Source organism: Hipposideros armiger, unplaced genomic scaffold (genome assembly GCF_001890085.2).
Source record: "Hipposideros armiger isolate ML-2016 unplaced genomic scaffold, ASM189008v1 scaffold_641, whole genome shotgun sequence".
Classification (NCBI taxonomy): Eukaryota; Metazoa; Chordata; class Mammalia; order Chiroptera; family Hipposideridae; genus Hipposideros; species Hipposideros armiger.
In genome coordinates, this window is record NW_017731991.1 from 561,629 (window position 1) to 581,734 (window position 20,106).

The following is a 20,106-nucleotide window of genomic DNA, read 5'->3' on the forward strand; positions in this document are numbered from 1 at the left end:
ATATGTCTATTCACTTTAAGCTTTTCTACATCCTAATATTTAAGATTTGTCTCTTGAGGGCCGGCCGAGTGGCGCGATGGTTAAGAACTCGCTTGGGATGCCAGAGGACCCCGGTTCGGATCCCACATATGAGGGCCAGTGACACTGCCCTCCACAGCTAAGATGCTGAACAACAGCTCAACCTGGAGCTGGGCTGCCATGAGTTGCCGGCGACGGCGTGGGCTGCAGTCCCTGTGGCAGTGGATTGCCATGGGCTACCGTGTGTGGCCAGCAGCCAGCGTGAGCGGCCAGCAGCCGCAGTGAGCGGCCGTCCAGAAGCCGGCGACTGATCTGCCTCACCCGGTAAGAGCGCAATGATGGTGCCAACTTGGGCCAGTGAAGCAACATCCTCCACAACTAGATTGAAGAACAAAACGACAGCAACTTGTCTGTTCCCCTTTCCCCAATTCCCCAGCACTGTTCCCATCCCCCCAATTCCCCAATAAAAATCTTAAAAAAAAAAAAAAAAGTTTGTCTCTTGAAAACAGGTTAAAAGTTTTATCTTTATAAATCCAAGGTGACAGTCTTTGTCTTTTAATTGGGATAATCAATTTTCATTTATTATAATTACTGATAATATGGGGCTTTAAAGCTGCCATCCTGTCTTTTGTCTCACCTGTTCTTCACTCTTTTCTCTATTTTTTTTGAGACTGATCAAGTTTTTTTATTATTATTCCATCATTTTCTTTAGATTAGCTTTTTAATTATATGTTTTTACTATTCTTTTATTAATTATTCTAGAAATGAGAATGTGCGTCCTTGACAGTGTACATTAGTACTTTATCCACTTCGTGGACAATGTGAACACCTTAGAACACTTTATTTACCCTGTCCTCTCAATTTATGTTATTATGTTTTAAATCTGTGTTTTTAACACCACAGTATATTAGCATTGTTTTTTGAAGTTAACATTCACTGAGATTTACCCATATATCTCCTTTTCATCCCTTTTTTTAGCTCTTCATCTCTTCCAGAATCTGAGAGCTTCCATTTCTCTCTGCACAAGACCATGCTTTCTTCTAAGGCAGAAATGCTGGTGACAAATTCTCAGTTTCTATGTTTGAAAATATCTTCATTTTGCCTTCATTTTTGAAAGATATTACTTGAATGGATTCTAAGTTGGCAGTATTTTCTTTTAGTACTCTGAAGATAGCATCATTTTGGTTGCAAAGCAGATGTCTTATTGTCATTCATTTGATCAAGTAACTTCTTTTTCTTCTGGATGCTTAAATTTTTCCTCTTTAGTTTCCAGAAGTTTTACTGTGACGTGCTTAGGTGTGATTTTCTTTGCCTTTTTCTTTCTTAAGGTTTGCAGTGCTTTTTGAATCTGAGGCATAATACCTTTTGCTTATTTTAGACACCTCTTCAAGTATCACTTTGTTACATTCTCTCATGTCTCTCCTTCTGAGTCTCAATTATACATATATTCGACTTTTTTTTTACCCTATACCATATCTCTTTCACTTTTTTTAAAATTTTTTTCATTGTTTTGTCTTTCTGTAAATCTGCAGATTTTTGTAAATATTTCTGTAAATATCTTTTTCTGAACTTCTTCCAATATCTAATTTTGTCTTCAACTCTGTATAACTTGCTATTAAATCCATCCATTCGGTTTTTAACTTATATCTTTCAATAATATAATTACCATTTGGTTGTTTCCATTCTCTACAAACATTTTTACTTCTATATTTTAAGTTCCTGAACATATTAATCATAGTATTTTAAAGCCTCATAATCCCTGTGGGTTCTGTTTCTATGGTTTGTTGCTTCTCTGATTTTGTTATATTTTCTCCTATACCTGATTACTTTTTATGTGTGCTCATATTGTATATAAAATATTGTAAAGGTATTTTGAGGCTCTAGATAGCATTACCGTATTTGCCAGTGTATAAGACGACTGGGCGTATAAGACGACCCCCTAACATTTCCACTCAAAATACAGAGTTTGTTATATACTCGCCGTATAAGACTACCCCCTCTTCCGCACACCTTCCACACACCAAATAAAAGGTAAAACAATATCAGATTTGATTTCAACATTTATATTTATATTCAAATGCTTATGACATGCAGGAAAACTGTCACAAGGCTGTATGTAATCAAACATATACATAAATCGCGATTCGCGATTTTGCGCTATCATACTGGGTGTATGGTCGGCTGTGTGCGATTTTGCGAGTGTGGTAAAATCGCATAACAGCAAAATTGCATAACAGCCGAGCATACACCCAGCAGCGCTGCTGATGCCTGAACGGTATGTGGAATGAAGTGGGCGGGCATCGGGAGGCCACTATGGCACGGGGCAAGCACTTTGGGCAGTCTATCTGAAGTGTACCTGGCGTATAAGACGACCCCCCACTTGGAGGCATATTTTTCAGGGCCAAAAAATTGTCTTATACGCCGGCAAATACGGTACTTTCTTCTAGAGAGGATTTTTCGTTTCTTCTATTAGGCAACTAAACTAGGGCCATTAGCAGGCTCAGATCGCTATAATGCAGTTAAGGCCTGAGATGATGCAGTCCTTGCCAGTTCTGACCCATTTTCAGTTCACTCTGACTCCTAGGGTATAGCCCTTCAGGATCTCAACTGAAAGACTGAGGTGTTTATCTCTTTCTTGATGAGCCCTACACTCCAGTTTCTCTCCCTTCCCACTCCCGCCTAGGCCTGTGAGCTTGCGGAAAGCTGTTCATCTTCTTAGCTGCTTTTGGAAGAGATGGATGCCTCCAGCAGAAAAGGGGCCCCACATGCTATGAGCATTACTCCAGCCTGTCTCTTTCTCTCCTAACCTTGGCCCTGCAGTCCTCACCGATTTGCTAGTTTTCCAGTGCCTTTAAAGAGATGTGCTTTTTTGCTTTGGCCCAGCTTTTCAAGTTGTTCTCAGCAGAAGCAAGATCAAAACCACCTACTTCTTTATTACCAGAAATGGAACTGCAGAGGACTCACTTTTAATGCCAAAAAATTTACTAGATGCTCCCTGCATCCTCTCCATCAAAACACACAAGGTAGTTGTACATATGTCTAGTCTATAGGTAAATATATAATAACATATTTATATGTTTTATATACAGTATTTCTAGATAAAATATAATAAATGTCCAGGTCCCCTGCAATAATTCCTCAGGGATTTGTAACTCAAAGAAGGGAAATACTGCTGAAAGCAAAAGAATAGTCTCAGGAAAGCTAAAAGTATGTTTGAAGGAACCTGAGGAGCCCTGTTTCATTAGAGATTTCATATATAAAAGAAGAGAAAAGGTTCTGATTTTTATTCTCTATACAATAGGAAACCACTGAAAACTTCCTTATTGTGGTACCTTTTAATAAAAGCTGGGTTTTGTCTGATAGTGATATGTAAGATAGACCAGAGAAGTAAGAATAGACGCAAAGAAACCCACTAGGAATCAACAGTAATCGACCAAGTATGAGTTGATGAGAGGCATCATAGTGTAATGAAAAGAATGTAGACATTAGAATCATGGGACTTGCAGTCACTGGTCCTGTCAACTTGGACGAGTCATTTAATGTGTCTGAGTCTGCTTCCTATTCACATGCCAGTCACCTTATAGGCCTTCACTAGTGATGAAATGTTAATAACTTTTGCTTAACTCACAGAGTGGCTGTACAATATAATGATGAATATCTTTTTTAATGTACATTATAAAACTTAAGGTGTAACATGCAGTTGAAGGCTCAAAGAAGTAAAAATGGAGACTGAGAAGGGTGAACGAGAAAGATCATTCCAATATATTGAATCCTGGTGACTAGAAAATATATTAACCTAATTAGATCAGTCAGAAGAGGAACTGATTTTGTAAATCAGGATAAGGGTTAGGGAGAAAAATAGTGATTTATTTAATTTTAATTGTGGAATGTTCAGCAGGAAGTTCTCTGTGACATTAGTTTTATGTATTAGGTATTTTTCATGTGAGATTATTCAATCTCCTTCATAAAATGTTAAGTTCCTAGAGAGGAAGAAGTTAACTCTTTGGGAATTTGTATTCCTTCATTTTTAATTAAAAAAACAAAAAGCCTGTGCCTGCTGATTAATTTTTAAAAGTTCCATCTATTTTTTCCAGTTTACTGGGAAAGTGATTATATAGGACATTGAGTGGTTTAAAGACTTAATACCAAACTGCTATTCTTTATGTGCATCACTCTAAATAGTTGTCACTACTAGTACTTTAAGGTACTAGTGCCTTACTGTAATCCAAGCAAACATTTTCTTTAACTTCTGTTTGAATTCCATGTGAGACGTAACAGATGTGTTACTGAATGTCACATGCATGATGTTTCTTTTATATTTTAAATATATATGCCTTTCATTTAGACCTTGAAATTTAAGATGGTTTCTATTTCTTTGAAATCCTTAGTTTCTCCCAGTACTTTTAAAAGTTAAATTGTAATGGACATTCAACCGTAGCAGCTCTGTTTTTTGCACTAAGAGGTTGTCCCCTGCAGTTTGAATATCTCTGGACTGCTGTTGTATGTTACTGAATCTGTAACTTTAAATTGCCAATAACACCCAACATCTTTGTTAATTTGTACTTGAAAAGTCTTTCACCCACCTTTTAAAAAGCTTTTTAATAAACTTTCCTCTTGTATCATTGCTTGCTCCCTCTCATTTTACTCTAGTTTGCCCCTATTCTTACATGAATAGAAATTTGGTTATACAGAGCTATTTGCCTTTCCTATATTTTTATCCACTACAATTTTTTGTGTTTAACAGCCCTTCTAGTTCTACTCGAAATAAAATATTTTATATATATATTTTATTTGGGAATGGCAGAAATAATGTGCCAGCATCCTCCCTTATCCTTGAGACTTTGGCATTCTCAACCTTAGGGAACTTAGAAGTAAGGAAAAAAATACTGAGCAGCAAGGAAAATAGATGTTGTAAGCTTTATTCTGTAGCAAAAATATTGACCTGTTCTTGAGGAATTAAGTGTTTCACAAAGGTGAATACCCTATGTAAGTCAGTGCAGTTTGAATGGCACTGTCATTTCCGGTATGCTGGTAAATGTTTTCAACTAGTTCTCCAGGAAGGAAAAAAAAGCTCTGATTGTGTTCTTTGCAAATTTCTCTGGGGTAAATACTTCCACTGTGCCCTATATCAAGCTAGCACAGGACATAACTGAATATAAAAATGGAAGACAGAGGTGTATACTGTCTAACTATAATATTCCCACGTGGATACAATAGACATAACCATAAAACCACAGATAATAGTAAGATGTTGTAAAATGATTAGGAAGTAAGCTTTGAGAATTATTGAGTCTTATATATTGTATTTTAATATAATTGTAAGATTCTATAATTATTTTTAAATAATGGTTGTGTTTAGCAGTCAGCCTGCAAACTTCCTAAAAATTGTAAAATCGGCACTCATAAGGCAGCATAAGCCAGCTCTAGCATACGACTGCCTGCATGCTTAGTTTGAGAAGTGACATAGGGACTAGCCAGTATGAGTTGATGTGGTTCTGCTAGTTAATTATAAAAAAACAAACTTTTTTTGATATTCTGATTATTTTTTATTAAATTAAAATAATCAAATTTTACTTTTACTTTAAGGATTTGTGTTCTCTTTTTTACCCTGTGTACTAGGTGTGTGGGGAATCCTGTGGTAGGTAGAATAAGTCCTCATCAAAATGCCTGCACCTTAATCTTTAGAACGTGTGTATGTCACGACATGGCAAAAGCGACTTTGCGTATGTAATTAAAGATTTGAGAATGGGAGCATATACTGCATTATCCCGATGGGCACAATGTAATCACAAGAGTCCCGTAGAGGCTCTAGAAGGCACACAGGTTTGCTGGCATCACAGCCCATGGAGGCCTATTTCAGATTTCTGATTTCTAGACATTTTTAAAATGAACCAAAACCATAGCAGGATGAGTAGAATTTAATTCAGCTCCTGAGTTAGCCAAGTAGATACACAAGACTGACTCTCATGCCTTCTTTTTCATAGTTGATTTGCACAGTTGGGTTCCCTGAATTCCATGGCCCTTGGTTATGACAACAGGAACATTGACCTCAAAGGGTTCAGAAGGTGCCACCACTGTGTGTCTCGTTGTCCCGAAGGCCATTAGCACTCAGCTTTGGTCACGTTATTCATCGCTAAAAACACGGTATCACAAATTGTAAGGATTCCTTCCCCAAAAACAAACAATACTCAGATTTATATAGTCAATCCTTCGATTTCACCATTTCACAAAGTCCTTCATGCCTTTTTCATATTCCTCTATGTATGTTACCTTGTTATGACTTTATTACTTTTTTAAATCTTTTAAGGCTCCTGTACATATTTAATCTGTGTTGCCTGTAAATAAGTATTGACAAAAGGAACCCAATCAACAATGGGCAAAATATATATAGAGAGAGATTTCTTCAAAAGGGTATATGGACAGCAAAACAGCACATGAAAAGATGTTCAACATCATTAGTCACTAGGCTAATGCAAACTAAAATGACAACGAGGTACCACTTACATACCTATTAGAATGGCTAAGACTGAAAAGACTGATCATAACAGTCAGGAGGCACTGGAACTCTCTTACACAGCTGGTGGGAATGTAAAATGATACAACCACTTGGGAAATAGTTTGGCACTGTCTTTAGAAAAATAAACATATACCTACCATATGATCCATCCACTCCTAGCCATTTACCCAAAAGAAATGAAAGCATATGTCCATACAAACACTTGTAGAAGAATATTCACAGCTGTGTTTGTTATAGACAAAAAACAGACACAACCCAAATGTCCACTGACAGGTGAATGGATAAATAAATAGTGGCCTATCCATACAAGGACTACTACTCAACAAATAAAAAAAAAATGAACTATTGAGACACACAGCATCGATAAATCTCAAAATAATTATGCTGAGTGAAAAAAGCCAGACAAGAAAAGAGGGTTTAGTGTATGATTCTATTTAAATAAAATTCTAGAAAATGCAAACTAATCTATAGTGACAGAAAACAGATCAGTGGTTTCTGGTAGATGAGGGGAATGAGGGATGAGAATAACAAGAAAAAGGGTTTACAAAGGAGCACAAGGACATTTGTGGTTATGCATACGTTCATTATCTTGATTTTGGTGATAGTTTCATGGGTGTATACATATGTCAATTTACCAAGGATTGACTATATAAATCTGAGTATACTTTATGTGCAATTTATTGTATGTCAATTATATTTCTATAAAGCTGTTAAAAACATAATCATTGTGGTCTGACCAGTGAGATAAGGAAAAGGCAACTGCTTTGTTCTGGATAGCACATTTCCACCTTTGTGGGTAAAACTGTATATAGAGGCTCTTCAGGCAGCCCTAAGCACATTTCTGGCTTGTACTGAGATGTCAGGCAACTGAAATTCTCATGTCTTTATCACGTTTCTGCTGTTTGCTGGATTCTCTGCCTCTCTTTACATTTGTCCCTAATATATTTCACATTATTGTTTGTACACATGACTGTTACTTATAATGAGGCTTCAGTATTGATGTTCACTAGACCGTTGGTTTTTTAGACTGTTTTGTGAACACTGTGGATGGCCACATAACCACCTGAGGCATCCTGAGTGGGCATGGGGACTGGAAATGGAGGGAAAGTGATAAAGAATCTGTGAAGGCAAGACTTCTGCCTCCAACCCAAGCAGCTTCTGAGTTTTACAGACTTAAGGTCTCCTGGGGAAAAAACAAAGTATGAAAATCATCCAAGTTTTATCCACAAGCCAAGCTCAGAGCCTGATGCATAGTAGGTGCTCAATGCATATCTGCTGAGTGAATCTTGATTCAATTCAAAATGCCTCTCACATTTCTTTCTGCACTCCCTAATTGGCATATAAACTTTTATTCTGTCATTTGAATTTCTTGAGATGGAAACATTAATTTTTGAGAAGGCTGTTGATTTTACATTTTAAAAAGCATAAGTAAATATACTGTACTAAAGTGTACCATTTTCAAAAAGCACTGATTTTATATACGTATTCACACATTGATTAGCAATGCAAGCCTTTATTAACAGATACTATGGGTATTAAACACGTGGACACGCGCGCGCACACGCACACACACACGCGCGCACACACACACACACACACACACACACACACACACACACACACACAGAGGTTCTAAAAGCTGAGGGGAAAAACAATCATACAACCACATGGAAAATTGCCCCTACAAATTCATGATATTTTACCTTAGGCTCTTACTTAACAAGTCCTTTTTTCTTTTCTTTGGTTAGCTCTTCAGTTTTCCTCTTCAACAATTCCAAACTTACCTACTGTTCTCATGCCCAGCTCATTGTCATCATCACATAGCCTTCCTTCCTCTTTTACTAACAAAGTTGAGAACATTGAGTAATAATGGTCAGCTTCCTGCTTCCTCCCACCTAAAATCTGTCTTCATTTTTACCCATTCTAATCTTCTTCCCTCTAGTGTCAGATAGGCTTGCCTTGTTCAAAGTCAAATACAGTTGACCCTTGAATAACAGATTTAAACTGTGCAGGCCCACTTACATGCATGTTTTTTAAAAATAAATACCTGTATTGTTTTCTACCTGTGGTTGGGCGACTGCAGGCCAGAAGTACTCGCTGACCTATGCCATTTTATATAGAGGACTTGGACATCTGTGGATTTTGGTATTCATGGGATCCTGGAACCCATCCCTTGAAGATACCAAGGAACAACTAAGTTTGGGGGGAGTCAAAAGTTATATGTGTATTTTCGACAGTGTGGGGGTGGGAGTCGACAATCCCTAACCCCCATGTTGTTCAAGGGCCTATTGTACTCTATTTTTTACCTACAATCACATCTTATGAAAAAACTGGCTCCATCCATTAATCTCTCTGTTCTGTATCTCACCTCTCTCATGACTCCCTCTAGACTATAAACATACTCAAATCTCTCTTTCTGAAAAAAAAAATCCTTTGACCCTGAGTTCCTCTAAGCTAACACCCTATCTTCTAGCTTCCTATCATAGCCGAGCTCTCCATTTTTTCCCTTTCCAGCCTACTTAAATTAGGTCAACACCACCCCACTGAAATTCTGAGTCATCTGTGACAGATTTGACAAATTTCTAATCCTTAGTATATCTGAATTTTCTATACCATTTAACATTTGATATTTGGAATAGGTGGTCAAATATTTTGGGGGCGAATAAAGTGGGAATCAATGGAGGGAAGAAACTGCCCTTAAACTCAAGGGTACCCAATGAGTTATAAATAGCTGTAGTAGCCAGAATGATGTAACTCCCTCCCCTGTCTCCAACAAAGATATCCACATTCTAGTCCCTGGAATCTGTGAATATGTTGTGTTACATAGCAAGGGTGAATTAAGGTTGTGGGTGGAATTAAGTTTGCTAATCATCTGGCCTTCAAGTGGGGAGATTATCCCAGAATATTCATGTAGGCCCAATAGAATGACAAAGGTCCTTACAAATGAAAGGAGGAGGCAGAAGAGTGTGCCAGAGTGATATGATATGAGGAAGACAAGCCATGGTTGGCTTTGAAGATGCAAGGGGGTCATGAGCCAAGGAATGCTGGTGGCCTCAAGAAGCTGGAAAGAGCAAGAAAACCGATTCTGCCCTACAACCTTCAGAAAGGAAACAAGCCTGTTTATATCTTGATTTTAGACCAGTAAGACCCATTTCAAGACTTTTGAGCTCCAAATCTGTAACTGTGTTGTCTTAAGCCATCAACTTTTACTAGTTTGTTACATGAAGCAAACTATTATAATAACCATTTCTAACTTTCCTTTGAAATGTAGTTGAATGTTTTGATTTTTTTCTGAGTCTAATTTATTTAGTGGGGGCTTGGGGATGGTGACAGAGAAGAAACCAGGATCAAATGAAAGTTTTTTTAACTATCACTTGAAGCTGCTCTCCTGCTAACCTTCATACTCTCAGCTTACTTATAATCATATGTAAGTACTAAAATCCTATTACCAGAAATAAAAACCTTTATGAAAACTTAGGGTGCTTTAAGAACAAAAGTATAAGGAAGAAAGGATCTTGTGAGATTATACTTTTCCATAGCAGGATAGAAAGAAAACTTGCTGGTTCCTGGTAGGAAGCAGTTGATAATGGCAGTTGAGAGGGGTGAACCAATCTGGCACTAAAGAAGAAAAGGGGGGTCTCAGAGCCAACCTAAACCACACAGTGACACCTAAGGTTAAATGTAGATTCCTTGACCACCAATCTTCAACTTTCTAAAGCTTTCATCCTACAACTCAGTATAATTTTACCATAAGTCCAGTTCTTCCTGCTTTGCTTGAGTACTTGCCCTAAGGCATAGAAAGTTACTATTGTTCTTGAAGCTAGGAGAATTTTTTGCTAACAAAATAGAAAGGTAAGATGCCTCATTCTGATGGGCGGAGGGGTAAATCCATTCCTGCTTTCTCAGTTTGAAATTCTGTGGAACATTTTCTTAGGAACATAACACATACAGAGAGGTTGGATTTAGAATATAGCCCTTTGTGGGTTGACCTAGAGACATAACTACTTTTCTATTAGAAATTATGTTCTGAGTTCCAGAACAGGAATGAACCTTAAAATGTAGCTAAACCTCTTTCCTTTCACTTTATAATCCCGCTTATTTATCTGTCCTATCTGCCTAGCTAGCATTTCTTGACTATTTTCAAGAGTCATAAGAGCAGACAAATTTGACTTTAGGTATGTGACAAAAGGATTTTTATAACCTCTACATCAGTGTTTCTCAAACTAGGATCTTTGAATTCTCTACCAGATTGTTTTCCATTTTGTAATTTATTTCATTAATCTATATAAGCATATTCCAGATCACCTTGATCCCCACTAAGTACTGCCATGTGATTCCAGAGCCCGTGTTGTGTTTAGATATTATGATCTTGTTGGCACCATGTAACAGTACTCTGTTTTAGGCGAATGAGAAAATAGATAATAAATATTTCTTTCTGGCAATGTGAAAGCCAAATGACATCAATGAAAGAATGAACAAAGGTCTCCTAAAGGTTCCAGTAAAGAAAACTGGTCATATATGGAACAAAGCATAGTATAAACATGCCAAATTTAAAAAACGTTAATTGTGGCAGCTAGCTTTATGTTTCCAGAGGCAATTTAATTTTTAAAAAATAAAAATTAAGATCTTTTTTTACATTTTCCCACATTATTAAACTTTAGTTTTAATTTCAATTTCAATTTACCTCCTGTACTATGGGGTCCTTAGTGCAATTACTGCAACTATTTTAGGTCTTTCTCACAATCACATCTCATCTAGATTATTTCAATGGCATCCTAACTGGTCTCTTTGCCTCTAGTCTCCACTCCAATACTTGCTTTACATCTTCCATATTGTTGTAGTTATTTTTTTGTGATTAAAATCTGATCAAGACCTTTTTTTTTTTTTTAAAGGTTTTTATTGGGGAATCGGGGAAGGGGAACAGACAAGTTGCTGTCCTTTTGTTCTTCAGTCTAGTTGTGGAGGGCGTCGCTTCACTGGCCCATGTTGGCATGATCATTGTGCTCTTCCCGGGTGAGGCAGATCAGTCGCCGGCCCCTGGATGGCCACTCATGGTGGCTCTTGGCAGCTCACGCCGGCTGCCGGCCGCTCACATCGGCTGCCAGCCACTCACGGTAGCTTATGGCAGCCCCACTGCACCCTACGCCGTTGCTGGCGACTCATGGCAGCCCAGCTCCAGGCCGAGCTGTTGTTCACCATCTTAGCTGTAGAGGGTGCAGCGTCACTGACCCTCATATGGGATCAAACCGGGGTCCTGCTACTCAGAGCTGACGTCCCAAGCCAACTCTTAACCAACACGCCACTCAGCCTGTCCTGATTGACTTTTTAATGCTAAAACCCCATCCCATACCCTTCAGAATAAAATCTGAACTCATTAACATGGCAAGTTAAGGCCCTAAGGATATCAAGCCCTGTCTCATTTCATTTCATTCTCTACCCCACTAACACCCCCCAATCCCCACCTGCCCCCCTTCTCTCTCTCTCTCACTCACACACACACACAACTGAAGCCCAAGTACTTTGGAAACTTACCAGGTCAAGTTCTGAGACTTTACATTGTTCCCTCTGCCTAGGAGCCTTCCTCCTTTTTCTTTTTCCAGCTACACCTTTTTCTTCATTTGCTTAAAGACAACTCTTTTCCACAGTGAAACTTTCCCTTACGACCCCCAGCTGAATTAGGCACATTAATATTACTCTGTGCATGCATTTATCATCAAACACACTCTGTGGTAATCATCTGATCCCTAATTTAAGTCTCTGCAATTACATCTTTCTTAAAGGTGACATCTGGGTCTTTATGTATCTTCAGCGTCTAGCTCAGTGTCTGGAACATAATAGGCAATCTAATTTTTTTTTTTAATGAACATTTAGAAGGATGGGAGTGATGCTGTCAACATCAAAAGCAGTCCCATATTATAAATGGATGTTTTTAGAAACTGTTTATAAATAAGCAGGCTTTTTGGAAGACAGAATGCACTATTGTATTTGACAATGTTATAGTGACTAGATGTCAAGCCGGCAAGTACAAAAAAGGCAATTAAGTTATATAAAATGGAACCACCACAATAGTGGTAGCCTGAATTCTGTTTTCTAGGGTGGGAAACCTTGCAGTGCTTAGGCAAACAGGAGGAAGAAGAAAACAAGGTTTCCTCCTCATTCTCAGTCCCCCCACCAACAGTTTAAGTTTGCCTTTGACACTTTCCCTTGCAGTTCTTTCTGCCCTCTTCTCCATCGAGTCTCCAATTCCCTTACTTTGCCTTTTGTCCCTAATTATAGCTCTATCCAAGCCAGGGGGAGGCATTTAACCCTACCCTAAAATGCTAGAATTATCTTCTCCTTCTTTCCAATAGTGAGATTAGGAAGAAGGAAAACAAGGAAAGCTAAATTCACACAAATCTATGAATACTAATTAAATTTCAATTCCTGCATGGTTTTTGTGTGTCTAAAGTTAGTCTTGGAGAGTTGAATTTTAATCATTGTAGCACCCAGCATTTTTCTTTTTGTTCTTTTTTTCTTGGAATGGGTGTTTTTGTAAGATGGGGAATCTGTATCATACTGTTCTCTTACCAGGAATATATGGTAAAGCCCAATCTCATTATTAATAATTAACTTTGAGATTTACTACGCTTTGATGATGGGATATCTCTGAAATTGTCACACTTCAACACCAAATGAGCCATTCTTTAAGTTTTTTTGTTTGTTTGTTTTTTTAGATGTAGTGGAATGTTTCTTAGTAAGTTTCATTCTTTTAGTGCTATGTGTTATGTGCAAAGAAAAAAAATCAAGTACTAGATAGTATGTATTAAAAACTAGGGCCGGCCGAGTGGCTCAGTTGGTTAAGAGCTCACTCAAGAGTTTGAGCTCTGAGCAACAGTGGTTCGAGTCCAGCCCGAGCTGAGCAGCTGCTGAGCTGCCAACAGGTAGCAGGATGGCTCAGCTAAAAAAAAACAAACACTAAAAACCTCACATAGTGGTTCCATTAAATCACTTAGACACTACGTAGATCTGATCCTCTAGAACCACTATGTACAACATTCCCACAATCACTAACTTAAAATTCTTTAATAGAATTTTAATTTATCATTACTACCTTTCTAGAGAATTCTCACATATATTTAAACACTCAAATACAATATTGGTAAAATGGTCATTTGTGGTCTAAATTACACCCTATCTGTGTACTTTAGATTTTTTGTATTGTTATTGAAGCAAGATTATAATTATGGTTGGAAAGTAATGTTAATTTGAATTCCTTATTTTTAGTTAAGTACTGATTAATTCATATATTGGGACCCAAAATAAGGCCATCCCAGTGGCCTGGACTGTCATAAATCTAAACCTAAGTCAGCCTGCACTTACAGGAAACACCTGTCAGGGAAACCTAACCTACACCAATTACAATCCTCCAGCTCAGGTATATAGATAGCTCACCTTACTACCCTAGGAAATAAACATGCTATCCTTACAAGGAAGGCCCCAACCTCCTAGCCAATCATGCCGTTTCCGTGCTGCTGCTTCTAATGTTCTATAAAACTTGCTCCTGCCCCAAATCCCCCAGGAACAGTGCTCCATTGTGAGGCACTGCACTCTAGTCCATGTATTGCTTTTCTTCAGTAAAGGGTATCAAACTCATTACTAAATAGTTTTGGTTTTCTCATTTGACAGTACCTTTCCCTCAAAATCCTTATCTAGATGATTTGCCCCATTTTTCAACCTACTTAATTTTGTTTGAAATTTTAAAAGAAATTTTTCTGTATTAAAGAGTATGCCAAAATTGGTGTATTCTCCTATTTCTAGCCATAATTATGAACTTCTACTTTCAATGAAATACAATGCTATTTAAAATTATTTTTAATCACTATGTTATTAAGCAAATAATATTGATGAAAATACCTCCAACTAAGACTAATTGAAAGCAAATGCTTATTATATTAAAACCAAATCTAAATTGCATTGTTTGTACTGAAGGGAAAACCTCTTGCTTGCTGTAAATTTTTCACATTTTACAAAGATGCTGCATCTCATTTATCATCAGTAACCTGAAAAGTATTATGAGATATTGAAAATATTTAGTAACAAGTTTCCAGACCAATTTCACATTTTGGTTCTAATTAAATTTTTAAATGTACATTGAATAATTCACATACCATAACATTCATTCACTTTTAAAGTGTACAATTCAGTGGGTTTTAGTATATTCATAGACTTGTGTAACCATCACAGTTATCTAATTTTAGAACATTTCATCATGTTCACCAAAAAGACCCTATACTTATTAGCAGTTATTCCCCATTTCCTCTGCCCCTAGTTCCTGGCAATCAATAGTCTATTTTCTGTCTCTATGGATTTGCCTATTCTAGTCATGTCATATAACTGAAATCATAGACTACGTACATGGCCTTCTGTGTCTGGCTTTTTCACTTAGCAGAATATTTTTAAGCTTCAAGATACATGTTGTAGCATGTATCGGTATTGTGTTCCTTCTTATTAACTAACACTATTCCATCATATGGATATATCACATTTAATCATTTATCAGCTGACATTTGGTTGTTTCCACTTTTTGGCTATTATGAAAAATGCTACTCCGAACATTCATGTATACAAGTTTTTATGTGAAAAATATTCAAATTTATTTTTAGCTCAAACAGTTTTGCATGGTTCATTATGTGCCAAAACCCATCTTACTGTAAGGATAATTGATGTGCTTAGCATGAAAGTTTCCTAAACCACATTACCTTGTCTTGATCATAAAAATGAGATTCTGAACTGGTAAGATACAGAAACTCGTTTAATTTTTATGCAGACCATATGAAATAACATTTCAGTGACTTGGGCTCTAAATTACCTATTCCAAGCAGAATATGTAAACATGCATTCTGGCTATAAAATCTGGACCATAGCATTTACAATTCAACTAATAAAATGGCATACACTATGTTAGAGCCAGTGTCCTTAGCAAGTTATAAAATTCTATGAGAAAGTTAAAAAGATCTGAAAACCTAGATGCAATATTAAATGTTAATAAATATATGTACTAATCTCCATGTTAACTATATTCACAAATATATCATTATTAATCCTTGTACTCAAGTTATTATAATAATGTGGCTTCACTGATGCATTCACATAATATTAAGACTTTGGCACACCTTCATTATTTCGATTAGTTTTATCACTGCCACTTTTATACTAATTTTCTTGATCCTTTATATATTTCTCAAGGTTTATGCCAATTCATGTAAGAAAATCTGATCTACCATAATTAGAAATATTTTTTTAAATGGTTATTTTCCTTTCTTTTTTCAGATGGAGACATTTCAATACCAGTATTAGTCAAATAGGTCAAGTGTTAAAGTCAGCTTTATTTGAAATTATGAAGTGGGCTCTCTATAACACTACAAATGCAAATAGTATTTTAAAGTTTGAGCGAATACTAGGCTACCTCCTTAAGCATCAAAATGTTTCCAAAGCCATGCTCAGTTTTAACCTTAGCAAAACTGAGTAGAAATGTTAAGTTTGCTAGTGTAAATACAAACAAACAGCATAATCAACCAATGAATTCACTTCAGTGCCAACAAAAATAAATTTGGGATTACACCATCACTTGTCTCCATTAAGCATGGATAACCTAGAACTTCATGTGTTAGGATTTGTTCATGTCATCATTTGTTGTATACAATCTTGATAGTGATCAATATAAAAAATATGGTGGCACCATTATAAAACAAAAGTTTAATTTCAGATGCATGCTTTTGAAGGGCAGGGAAGGTCAAGAGTGGATTTCTTCATCTTCTAAGCAAAACTCCATTACAGTAAAACCTTCTGTGAAACAATTTTCCAGCCCCAACTGGTAGCCCACTTATTTAAAGGTGGTGTTGCATAAAGCAATACCTCTGCGAAGGGAGAATTTAGAAAATTCCTTTTAGTAACTGGATGGAATTTTACTTGGAATACTAAGGAATACATAAATATTGGAGGCAGCTAATATGTATTTGTTGTTGTATTTGTATATGTATTAATTATACTAGTGAGCAAATTAATGTGGCTAATAGTCAAAGGGCTAAAAAATAATCAAACAGCTTTAGTGGCTAGGAGTGTGAGTTTTGAGGACAGGCTGCCTAGTCTTAAATCCTAGCTCTACTTAATAATTATCTGACCTTGAGTGTTTCATCTGTATGGGGATTTGATGAGATAATGAATTAAAGGACCCAACATATAGTACTTCAAATAATAATTATTAACACTTATTTTTAAGACTTTTTAAATGTACAGTATTTTCTTTCATCCTTGGTTATTTTCATTTTGCAATTCTTCTACCGCATCTTATTTGTAAAGATGTGTAATAAATAAGAGTGATATAGTAAAACCTAAGTTATCCAGAATGCACAGAAAATGAATCATTCTGGATAGGTAAATTTTTCATAGGGTAACTTTATAGGCATCAAAAAAAAAATCAACAAATGGGATAAAACTATTTCCTAAACCTATTACACACTTCCATGCTTTTCAGGAGAGTATACTAGTGGTGATTAAACTTTTTCTTGATGAATCACTATTTCTATGAATATCAATTACAATTCTATGTTAAAATTTCACAATCCTTTCAAGGCTTTCCAACAGGAATAAGCCTACTTGACTCTACCTAAGGTTTTTTAAATATGTAGTTCATGGATATGAATCAGGTGTGTGTAAACTTGGATGTGAAGAAATAAATTACATCTTTATTTTTACTAATGTCTAACTAAAAATTAGCATTTCCTTCAGTTTTGAATGTAAGCAACAAACAGGTGTACCTATGTCTCTGTCACCAATAGGAATCATAGATACTTTATATCACAACTTTCACAAACTCTAGAAATGTTTATGTTCATCACGATTTCAAAAATTTGTTTACTAGACTCATTTGATCTTACTGTGTTAATAAATCACATCTATTCCTATATCAAAAATTTGTTTTTCTTTAATATTTTGAGACTATTTCAAAATGTTTTCTTTTATAATGGGTATGAATTTTACATTATACATTTAAAAACATTATTCTGAGAAGGGTCCATGGCTTCACCAGACTGCCAAAGTAGTTTGTGGCACCAAAATAATTAAGAACACTGACATAAAATCTGTCCCAGTATGCTATGCTCTGTTAATTCAGAGCATTAACACATTCCATTATGTTAATACTTTCATACTGAAGCTTATTTAAATTAGGGTAATACCAATTGGCTTCTCAAGGACTTTTATGGGCCCCTTGGATATTGTGAATTCCCTTTGGGTAGGTAGGAATGTTTCCTACCACCCTTGAACCTTGGCTTCTGAAAGAACAAAACATATATCAGAAGAAATGAGTCAAAATTAGATTAAGATGGCATTGAAAGTAGAAACACAAAGCATCCGACTTTCTAAAGTAAGAGACAGTATGAAACTCCATTCAATACATACTCTGAAGTTAATTGCATGGGTTCAAATTCTATTTCTGCCATTTATTAGCTGTGTGACCTTGGGATAGTAATTTAATCTCTCCATGCATCAGTTTCTTTATTTGTAAAGGGGGTTAACAAGCACAGTCCCTGGTGCATGACAAGTGTTTACCACAAATACTACCTATATTAATATTCTTACAGATTTGTGCCACAGTATAGCCAGTTAATGTCTGATTAATAACTTACATTTATACAGCACTTTATTCTACAGTGACCTCTCACATACATTATGACATCTGATCCACATAATAACCATGTGAGAAAGGACAGCTATTATTGTGCCTAGCTTAGTGTGAAGAAACTAAGAAGTACCATATCACACAAATGGGAATAGAGCCAGAAATCAAACCTGGATTTCTCCCTCCACTCCAGCTGCCTAATCTTGTGTTTCTACTATATTAGACTGGTTAAAAGAAAGAACAAAGGAAAGATGGGGGGAGAAGGGGGGAGCAGGCAGAAGTGTCCTGTAGGCCATGAGGTGAGCACTTCACTGCTTTGTTACTTTCACACAGGTCTTCTGACCAGAAAAATCTGTATCACCTGGGAGTTTCTTAGAAATGTAGACTCTTAGGCTCCACCCCAGACTAAATCAAAATCCGCATGTTGAACAAAATCCCTAGGTGATTCGCATAGATACTAGTTTGAGAAGCACTGTTTCAGTAATTGCTCTAGTGACACTATTATGGTCACTCAAATTGTATACCGGAGGTGCCAAAAAAATGTATACTAGTGGACACCAAGCAACGATGCTCAAGCAGTAGTTCGCTGTAATCAAAAGTGTCTGGACGCTGATGGTAACCGCTCTGAGCACATTTTGTAATTGCAAAAGTCAAATGCAACTTATCTTTTGTTATCAGCATATATTATTAAAATTTTAATAATTTTCCTTTCTTAAAACGTGTATATATATATTTTTGGCACCCTCTGTATATTAGCTCATTTATCACAGACCTATGAAAATTTAATTAGGTAATATTTCTTATAACAGGAAATAACACTTTCCTTTTTAAAAGTGTATTTTAAAAACAAGTTTGTATTTCCATTTAATTCTTAGAGATCGCCACTTCGTTAAGTTGGGGTCATTAAGGAATGTCAGAAAACTTTAAGCAGGTCACTGCTGACCTTTAAATTCCTTTGAAAAATTAATGTCTTGTTAACCTTTGCCTGAAGGAAACACTCGGGAGCAAAATCATCCTCGCCATACGCCACACCCGGCAGATTGACAGGCTAATCCTATCCTTATATTTCTTTCCCTGGATGTTTTGGTAAGTATTAAGTTTTTCTGACCCAAAACTTCTGATTTCTTGTTTGAGTTTCGCAATGTTGTGGCTCTAGGAATGGACACATAGCAACAGGAGGAAAAAGGTATTAAGTCCATTCCCATACTTAAACCTTGGCGGATGGTGGTGGTTGATTACAGAGAACAGTGAACAGCCCGTCCCTATCCCCCTATCCTCCATCCTAATCAATTCAGGGGACGTGGATGCCTAAACTGCTCTAATTCTGGGAGCCGGTCTGTGGGCCCGCTCTTCTCAGTATTGATCCTTGAGGGTCAAAAATACACTAGATTCGGCAGGTGGGAACGCTGATCGGCTGTCCGCTAGGTTCTATTTTCAATGACTGTTCCCATTTTGAGGGGCGCCTCCTCCCACTGGTTAGCCAGCCCAGACCGGCAGGAGCGTAAACATCACTCACCTGCTTCACCGGAAACTTCAAAAGCCCGCGTCAACCCGGACTAAAGGTATCTAGTAATTAACCCGTGGTACCTCCCACCGCACATTCCTGATTGGGCGCGTGAGAGAGGGATGTGTCGGCGCGCGCTCTTACCCCCAGTCCGGGGAATTCCATTTCCTCTCCCTCCCACCCGCAGAAGCATTCATGGGCGGTGCTTCCCCCAGCGACTGACCGCCCGCCCCAGCTCGAGCCGGTGCCTCTTTGCATCTCGCGAGAACTTGGGGACTTGGGGGCGGGCCGGGCCCCCATCAGGAAGAGCGCACAAAACTGCCCTTAAGTCATTGCAGACCTACAGCTCCTGTAAGCCAGCCACGAGGTTCTCGCGAGACCCGCCTCCTCAACACCAAGTGAGGAAAT

The 20,106-nt window shown here is 37.2% G+C and overlaps 2 protein-coding genes across 3 annotated transcripts in view; one reads left to right on the forward strand and one right to left on the reverse strand.

Annotated features, from left to right (window-relative positions):
* CISD2 (CDGSH iron sulfur domain 2) overlaps positions 1-20,106 on the reverse strand; it is a 43,850-nt gene that overhangs the window by 23,445 nt on the left and 299 nt on the right. The window lies entirely within an intron of this gene.
* Positions 19,991-20,106, forward strand: part of UBE2D3 (ubiquitin conjugating enzyme E2 D3) — a 36,215-nt gene continuing 36,099 nt past the window's right edge. The window contains exon 1 of one of the 2 annotated variants that reach the window (XM_019625880.1): positions 19,991-20,096. The gene's annotated coding sequence lies outside the window, so the exon portion shown is untranslated. The remainder of the gene's footprint in view (positions 20,097-20,106) is intronic. The other variant, XM_019625883.1, reaches the window with a different exon arrangement.